This window comes from Cervus elaphus, chromosome 14 (assembly GCF_910594005.1).
Source record: "Cervus elaphus chromosome 14, mCerEla1.1, whole genome shotgun sequence".
NCBI lineage: Eukaryota > Metazoa > Chordata > Mammalia > Artiodactyla > Cervidae > Cervus > Cervus elaphus.
In genome coordinates this window covers 67,370,307-67,378,734 of record NC_057828.1, presented here as the reverse complement: position 1 = coordinate 67,378,734, position 8,428 = coordinate 67,370,307, and the positions used below count along the sequence as shown (strand labels likewise).

Genomic DNA, 8,428 nt, shown 5'->3' with positions numbered 1-8,428 from the left:
TTGAACCCACATGTTTTGTGTCTCCAGCATTGGCAGGCAGATTCTTTAGTCCTGAGCCATCTGAGAAGATATGTTTAGTTTCATGAGAAACTGCCAAACTGTCTTCCAAAGTCTGCGTCATTTTGTATTCCCACCAACAATGAATGAGTTTCTGTCGCTCCACATGCTCACCAGCCTTTGGTTGCTGTTAGTGTGTTGTGTTTGGGCCATTCTTTTATTTTTTTTTTAATTGGAAGATAATTGCTTTACAAAGTTGTGGTGGTTTTTTGGGCCATTTAATGGGTGTGAGGCGATATCTCTTATTTTAATTTGTAGTCGGCTAATGATGTATACTCCAGAAGTTGGTGATGGACAGGGAGGCCTGGTATGCTGCAGTCCATGGAGTCACAAAGAGTTGGATGTGACTGAGCAACTGAACTGAACTGAATGATGTATAATATTGATCATATTTTTCATATCCTTATTTGCCATGTGTATATCTTCTTGGATGAGGTAGTTGTCAGTTTAGGTTTTTGTCCATTATTTCATTAGATTGTTCTAATTAAAGAATTTGGTATATGTATGTACACATTGTTAATAAATTAACACTATCAAGCTAATCAACATCTATCACATACTGTTTTTGTGTGAGTGGTAGGAATACTTAAAAGCAACTGTCTTAAAAATATGGACTGTTTCTTGAATTTGCACATTATCCTTGTGCAAAGGCTGTGCTAGTCTTCTCTGTATCATTTTAATTTCAGTATACAAGATGCTGAAATGAGTGCTCAAGATTTCTTTTTTTTCCATACATTTTTTCCAAGTGTTGCAACACTATTTGTTTAACAAACTTTCCTATCCCATTGAATTGACTTGGCACCATAGTTAATATTCAATTAAACATATATGTGTGGGTCTATTTTTTATTTCACTATACTGTTTTACACACACACACACACACACACACATTTTATGACTGTGTTGTGTAATCCAGGCTGAATTTATTATTATATTTTTATTATAATTATATCCAATTTTAAAATTCAATTAAAAAAAACACTGAAACAAAACATTTTAATGGGTCCATAAAAGCATTGTGGGCCTTGGGCACTGTGTACTGTGCCTGAGAATAATTGGCTGTGGTGGGGATAAAGCTAGCACCTGTAGCCATGCCAGGAATGAACCACAGAGACCTATGAAATTTCTCTGTGAGCACAGGCTGGGCTTGCAGCCCCTGAAAGCATCAGTTTTCTAGTAGCCTGTGATAGGTTACTTTTAGTACAGTTATTTTCCTCATGATATTCCTGACCCTTCAGTAACGTCTTTTAAATATTGAGATTCTGACTTAGTTGGTCTATGGGGAATGAAGGAAAATGTCTTTATTGGTCAGAGTTCCTGGTTGCAAGCAACAGAAGCTGACTTTGGCTGACTGAGTGGAAAAGGAGTTTTATGAAAAGGTATGAGGTAGTTCACAGAATGGTTGGAATGGTTGGAACATTAGACTCAAGGCTAAACTTTTAGGAAGAATGCCCAAAACCACATTCCATGAGCAGGTCTAATGAGGAAAATATTGCCACCACTAAGCCCTAGAAGTTACAGTTTACCCCGCTGGAATTCTATGTTAGGAAAGCAGTTATCCTGCTATTGCTCTAGTCATTAGCCCCAGTGTATTATTTGTGCCAAGAATTCAATCTTGCAGCCCCTGTACTGCTAGTACAGAATGAGAGGTTGAATGTTTCATCAATAATTATGTAAAAACACTTTGTCACATTTAAGACCAACCAAACTGTCTGAAAAGCAGAAAGTGAGAATAGGGAATTTTCCATTTCTCGAGAACTCCTCAAGAAAACAAAAATATTCCATAATACATGTACTCAAGGAGCTCACAGTTTTCTGAAAGAGAAACATATTCACAGCTATTGGTAAAGCCATTCTCTTTAATACACATGAAATGCTGTGGGAGAAGAGAGGAGAAGACAGTTTCAAACAAGGAGTGTTTGAGTCTTAGATCTTGAAGAAGAAGCAGGATTTTAGTTAGCAGAAGATGACACACTCTAGGATAAGCCGAAATAAGCCCAGTTCAACTACACAGTGTATTTGAGGAACTCTGTGAAAGTGAAAGCCATTCAGTCGTGTCCGACTCTTTGCAACCCCATGGAATATACAGTCTATGGAATTCTCCAGGCCAGAATACTGAAGTGGGTTAGCCATTCCCTTCTACAGGGCATCTTCCCAACCCAAGGATTGAACTCAGGTCTCCCACATTGCAGGCAGATTTTTTACCAGCTGAGCCACAGTGGAAGCCCAAGGAACTCTTAAGTGTTTACTATGAGTGGTGGAGAGGCTGTATGGTGAGATGGGAGGCTGAAGAGATAGATGATTATTATAGCCTGTGAATCTTACTTGAATATTAGCTCCAGAGTTCAATTTTTACTTTGGAAACCCATTGGAAGGTTTTGAAAAACAAGAAGTGATATGGTACTCAACTTCATCATTGTGCTTGAGATGGGTTAATTATCCTAGATTAGAGGAGCACTAAGAGATTCTGAAGAAGTGATTCAAGAGTGATTATATGGACTTTGGACTAGCTTACTCCAAGGTGCTTTCTGATCACAGAACATGATCACTGGAGAGAGAAAGGCAAGGAGATAGCAAAGAGCGACAAGAAGTACTTTAGGAGTAAGGTAATAAGAACCTGGACCTGGTGGTAATAAAGGGAGTGGAAAAGAATACAGACATTTGAGAGAGTTATTAAAGAAAGAAAACCTGTGTTAGTGTCAAACTGAACATGAGAGTGAGAGAAAGGAGTCCAAAAATTCTCTAGGATGCTTGAGTACAACTGAATCTTCAAAGTTCAGGAAGAGCTGTGGTCCTGAAGTCATTGGATTCACTTGGATGCTTCTGAAAAGAAAATCTGTTGAGCTCTGTTTTATTAAAACAGCTTAAAAAAAAAAAAAAGAACTAGTGGGGAAATGGGGAAATATTTAATCCACCAGGAAGCTTGTCTTTCCTCAACAGATGGAGTTGTAAAGTTTGAACTTGGTCTGGGGCAACCCTCTTCCATAGCAATTAAACTGAGCAAGACGCATAGCCATAAATTTGACTTGAATTGGGAATGTAACCCTTAAGTTCTGTGTGTGAGCACTCAGTCATGTACGACTCTTGTGGCCCCATGGACTGTAGCCTGCCAGACTCCACTGTCTATGGAATTTTCCAAGCAAGAATACTGGAGTGGGTAGCCATTTCCTACTCCAGGGGATTTTCCCAAACTAGGGATCAAATGCGTATCTCTTCTGCTTTCTGCATTGGCAGGCCGGTTCTTTACCCATAGCACCCCTTGGGAGCCCTAGTATTTAGTTTTGTTCCCCCAGAAGATTCTACTCTAGATATGTTGATTTTCTCCTTAAAATCACCAATTCTCTTTTTTTTATAAGGCTACCATTTTTCACGTCTTCAGCCTGGAGGAATATTAGTATCAAAAAGTGAAGGTCAGAGGGGTTACTAATCTGTGAAAAAGATAAAGAATTTTATCTCAGATGAGTTGAGTGTGAATTAAAGGCAAGAAATCTAGGTGCAAATTTCCAGGAGTAGGTAAAAAACACAGATCTGAGCTCAAAATGGAAATTGGCAATAGAGGTACAGATAGATAGCCCTGGTCAAGAGCTGAGAGTTAAAGTTGCTAAAGGTTCCAATGAAGAATGGATATGGTGAGAGCCAGAGGGGTCTGCTCTGTAAGCTGAAGCTTGGTCACTTTCATGCAGTGCAGAGAGGAAGGAAGAGTGAACGGATCCAAGAGCAAAAGAGGAGGTGAAGGTAGATGAAGGAAAATCTAGGAGACTGTGGGTTCGATCCCTGTTTGGGAAGATCCCCTGGAGAAGGGCATGGCAACGCATTCCAGTATTCTTGCCTGGAGAGTCCCATGGACAGAGAAACCTGGTGGGCTACGGTCCACAGGCTAGCAAAGGGTCGGACAGGACTGAAGCAACTTAGCACACATGCATGTAGCCTCCTGAAAGCAAGGGAAACAGTTTCCAAAAAAAGAAGATGACAATCTATATTGGTTAAACTTTTTCTTAAGTTTGAAGGGTTTGTCTAAAGGGAGGCCAAAAGGAAAACAAAAAAACAGTATAGAATTTAATTAGGCAGGAAGGAGATTCTTACCAGGTCACAGTAACAACTAAGGTTGCAAAATAGATTGCTTGCTTAAAAGAAAAAAGTGTCTGAAGACATATTCTCTGTCTGCTGGGATCTTCAGCAACTCTAACTCTCCGTGTCTGACCAGGACTTTCCAATCTCTATTTCTTTTTCTAGTTTCCTTTCTGATTTAGTTCTGTTTTCTGTCTACTTACTAGGTTGGAAGAAAATGGGCAGATAGAAGACTACCCATCACTGCAAGAAAGGGTTCAGAAAATGGTTCTACATTAATCATCTGTGATAGACCTAAGCCTATACTTTTCTTGCTGTAACACAGATGAGGACCTTGCCATTTCAGTATTATATTGAGACAGAACCTCTTTATCGTGGATTGTCTTAAGCATTATAGGAAATAACATAATCATATGATATGGCGCCAGCCCTCAAGATGCTTATCATCTAGTGGGAGAGAAGAGATTGATACTCTTCAAACAATGCACGTCACTTGTAAGATTGTAGATGATTGATTTGACTTAAAATTCTATCAAACCAAAGTAAAAATGGTGGGTAACAGGCAGCATCTAGCGATCAACCATCGTTTTCGTGGTTCTATCACCAGTAGGTGGTTTTTTTTTTTGACCCGCGCTACTTGATATGTGGGGTCTTGGCATGTGGGGTCATAGATCCCGACCAGAAAAGCCCACTGCAGTGGAAGCACATAGTTTCATCCACTGGACCACCAGAGAAGTCCATCATGAGTATGTAGTATGGTTTTGGATTCCCTAGAGAATTCTACCTGTCAGCCAAACTGCTGTCTTGAAATTGTGTTGTCAAGTATTCAGACACATTTCAAATGTAACACATGTTATCATTGCTGTGATTACACCCCTACAATCTCCTGACCACCACCAGTCCCATTCCAAATTTCCTCTTTAGAAAGAGAAGCTCTGGTAATTATTATTACTTGGTCAGTAACCATTTCTGTACCTTTTCTTTCACCTTTAAGTAGGTTTTGGCTTGTTGTTTGAATATTATTAACAATCTGTGAAACAGACCCTGATTTAATTTTGACTCTTGAATCATGCTGTAATGTGATTTTAATTTAACCAGTACCTGCTTTTCGGTTTAGATACACGTTTACCTCACAATAATGGATGATATCATCTCTTCATTGGCATATGCTCTTATTAAAGTTCTCTGTTGTTGAAAGTACCATCTTTTTGTGGGAAACTATGTAGCAACAGCTCAGCTTGTGTTTGGGGGGGATGGAGGGAATGATATAGTTCCTCCTTAGCTTATTATAATTAGAGATATTTGTGTGAAAATAGAATCTCTGTTGCCTAAGTGTTGCTCAGCTCCTGCTGATCAGTTCTCACTCACAGGCATCTTCCTTTGTGGTATTATAGTTAGTTGCTGTGGAGATGATTATCCTGTCATGGAGAAAAGAGACTTATGAATTTAAATGAAGAACGAGCAGCAGGAGCAAAAGAACTATGCCAAAAGCTAGCATTTCATCCAATTTAATTTTCTCTTGCCTTTTAAATGTATATCATAAAGTTGGATGTATCGACTTAAATACTACAGTTTCAGGATTAATTATGAATAATGACAGAAGGAAAATTTAAAAGAAAGGCAAAATATAATGCTGACACTTTACACAGAGGCTAGAAGGTGTTCAAGTTAAAGAAAACTTGAAATAATAAGCATATACTATTGGGCTTCCCAGGTGGTAAAGAATCCTGCCAATGCATGAGACCCAGAAGATGTGGTTTTGATCCCTGGGTCAGGAAGATCCCCTGGAGGAGAAAATGGCAACCCATTCCAGTATTCTTGCTTAGAAAGTCCCATGGACAGAGGAGTATAGAGGCTATAGTCCATAGTGTTGCAAAGAGTTGGACAACTGAGCACATGAACACTACGGTTTAGATAAACAAACTATTTGGACGGTTCTATTGCAGCATCAAAAACCACTTTTCATGAGTTGCTGAAGTAATTTACACATCATTCAACAAGTCGGAAGCAGAATGTTGAAACAGAAAGAAGACAGACTTTGTATGAAGATGGCCTGGATAGAAGTCATTGATTTTGGGCAGGCCACTTGACCTTCTTTGAACTTTATCAATTTAAGCAACTATGAAATTGGAATAAGTTTGTAGAGTTATTTTCTGGGCTGTTCATCTGGTATGGACTCATGTAGCCATACCAGCTGTGTATAGCCAATGTCTGTTCTGATTGGTCATTATATTCATTCTGATAGTCAGGGCCCATTCTGTACTAATATTTAATTAGTTATTAAATACTCTGAATGTCATCTATGTTAGTCAGGACAGGAAAAACTATGCTGCAGCTACAAGTTTTTAAATCTAAGTGATTTTACACAATTAAATTATATTTTTTGCTCTCATTGATTCCAGTATGGATGTGGCAGCCCTCCCTCTTGTGACTAACAGCTTTCAATCCAAGGATTTTATAGCAGAAGAGGAATGGAGGAGGCATATTGGCTTTTAACTTCCTTGGCCCTAAAGAGACATATGCTTTTTCTACTTAGTGCATTGGCCAGAACTAGTCACATGGCCCTAAACTATCTGCAAGGGAGGATGGGAAATGCAAAGGCTATGGAATCATTGGTGAGCACTGTCTTTGCCACATCACCCTGTTTTGTGAGGATTAGCTGAGATAATGTATGTAAAGGATTTACAATTGTACCTGAAGAGGCAGGTCAGACCACACAGGCTGATTCGGGTTTAAAGTTTGGTTTGAATGAAGACTGGGTTGAGATTATTTTCATTTTCACCTGTAACCAACGAAGAAGCAGAAAAAAGGATACACTTGAAATTGATCAAGAATACAGGGTAGCATACTGGAATGCCAGTGCTTCCACCTGCCTTGTTCCTTATGGAAACAAGTCTCACATTCAGCTCATGTCTCGGCAGCCCGAGTCGGGGAGGAATTTGCCAGGTCAGAAGAGCCCAGGACAGAGATTTGCTACCTCTCCACTGTTTTAGGTTGGGTTGAACTGTGGTGATATGAGGAGTGTTGGGAGAAGTTAACAAGTAAAGGTCCACTCTCTTAGCACAGAGGGATTTCATGCTGAGTTATAGTTGCCTATTACATAATTTATTCCCTAGTGTATCTTTGGGACTGCATTAATTAAAATTTTCTAAGTTCATACTTTATGTCTAAGGTAGAATTATAGTGGATATTATAGTGGGTATTATGGGGGGATGCTAAAGAAAAAGAAATTCTAGTCTCTTCTTATAAGGAATTTATAATCTAGGAGGTTAAATTACTATCAGTAAAAAAAAAAGTCAGCTCGATAAAGGGCAAAACTATACCTATGAAAGAAAGACAATTTTCAGATAGGTCAACATAAGACTCAGAGATATAGAGAGCAAACTAGTGATAACCAGCGGGGAGAGGGAAGCAGGGGAAAGAGAAAGAGGAGGTCAATATGGGACTGGAGGACTTTTTTAAAAAGGGTTATTATGGTATTAAATGAAATCATATGTATGAAACTTTTGAAGATTGGAAAACACTCTAGAATTTAAAGAATCTTTCACTAAAATATTTTAGAAATAAAGATAGGACAGCATATAATAAGATTGATTTAGAGGTGCAAATGACAAAAAAATACGAAAGGAGAGAATAATTACTAGAAAAGTTAGTAGAAGTCAGGCAGCATTAATTCTTCATGGACAGTTAAATAATATTTCAGTTTAGGTTCAGGTACCAAAGCCAGGAAGTGCAGAGAATTTCAGATCACATTTAATTACTAAACTGGCCTTGGAAGCTGAAGAAATTCCAGCCCAGTTGCTTTGGAATAGATTACACCGAAAGTAGCCTGTATGTTGTGGGAATGTAATGTACATGTGATATACCCTGAAGCTTCTGAGAAATCCCGAGAAAGACTGGTGAGACAGAGCTGAGGTCTTGCCTAGAGAGGGGCTGGTGAGAAAAAAAGTTGCACATTAATATAGCATATCAGTAGATTATGGCAATATTTAGGTTACAGTACAACTGCAATCATATTCTGCACATAGTTCAAATTTTAAAATTATGTTGTAAGCATTTTGCCATATTCTGAAATAACACTTTAAATATCATTTGTAATGGACAGAAAAAATATTTCTCAAGTGTTAGATAATGTGCTGTTTAGAAGCATACAGTCTTTCATTTATTTTTTATATCTACATGTGCTGCGCTTAGTCCCTCGGTCATGTCCAGCTCTTTGTGACCCCATGGACTGTAGCCCACCAGGCTCCTCTGTCCATGGGCATTCTCCAGGCAAGAATACTGGAGTGGGTTACCATGTCTT

General features: G+C 38.8%; 1 non-coding gene across 1 annotated transcript; it reads right to left on the bottom strand.

Annotated features, from left to right (window-relative positions):
* Nucleotides 1-660: 660 nt before the first annotated feature.
* On the bottom strand, nucleotides 661-769 carry LOC122708367. Its single transcript, XR_006345151.1, has one exon. It is a non-coding gene; the product is annotated as a U6 spliceosomal RNA (small nuclear RNA).
* Nucleotides 770-8,428: the final 7,659 nt, after the last annotated feature.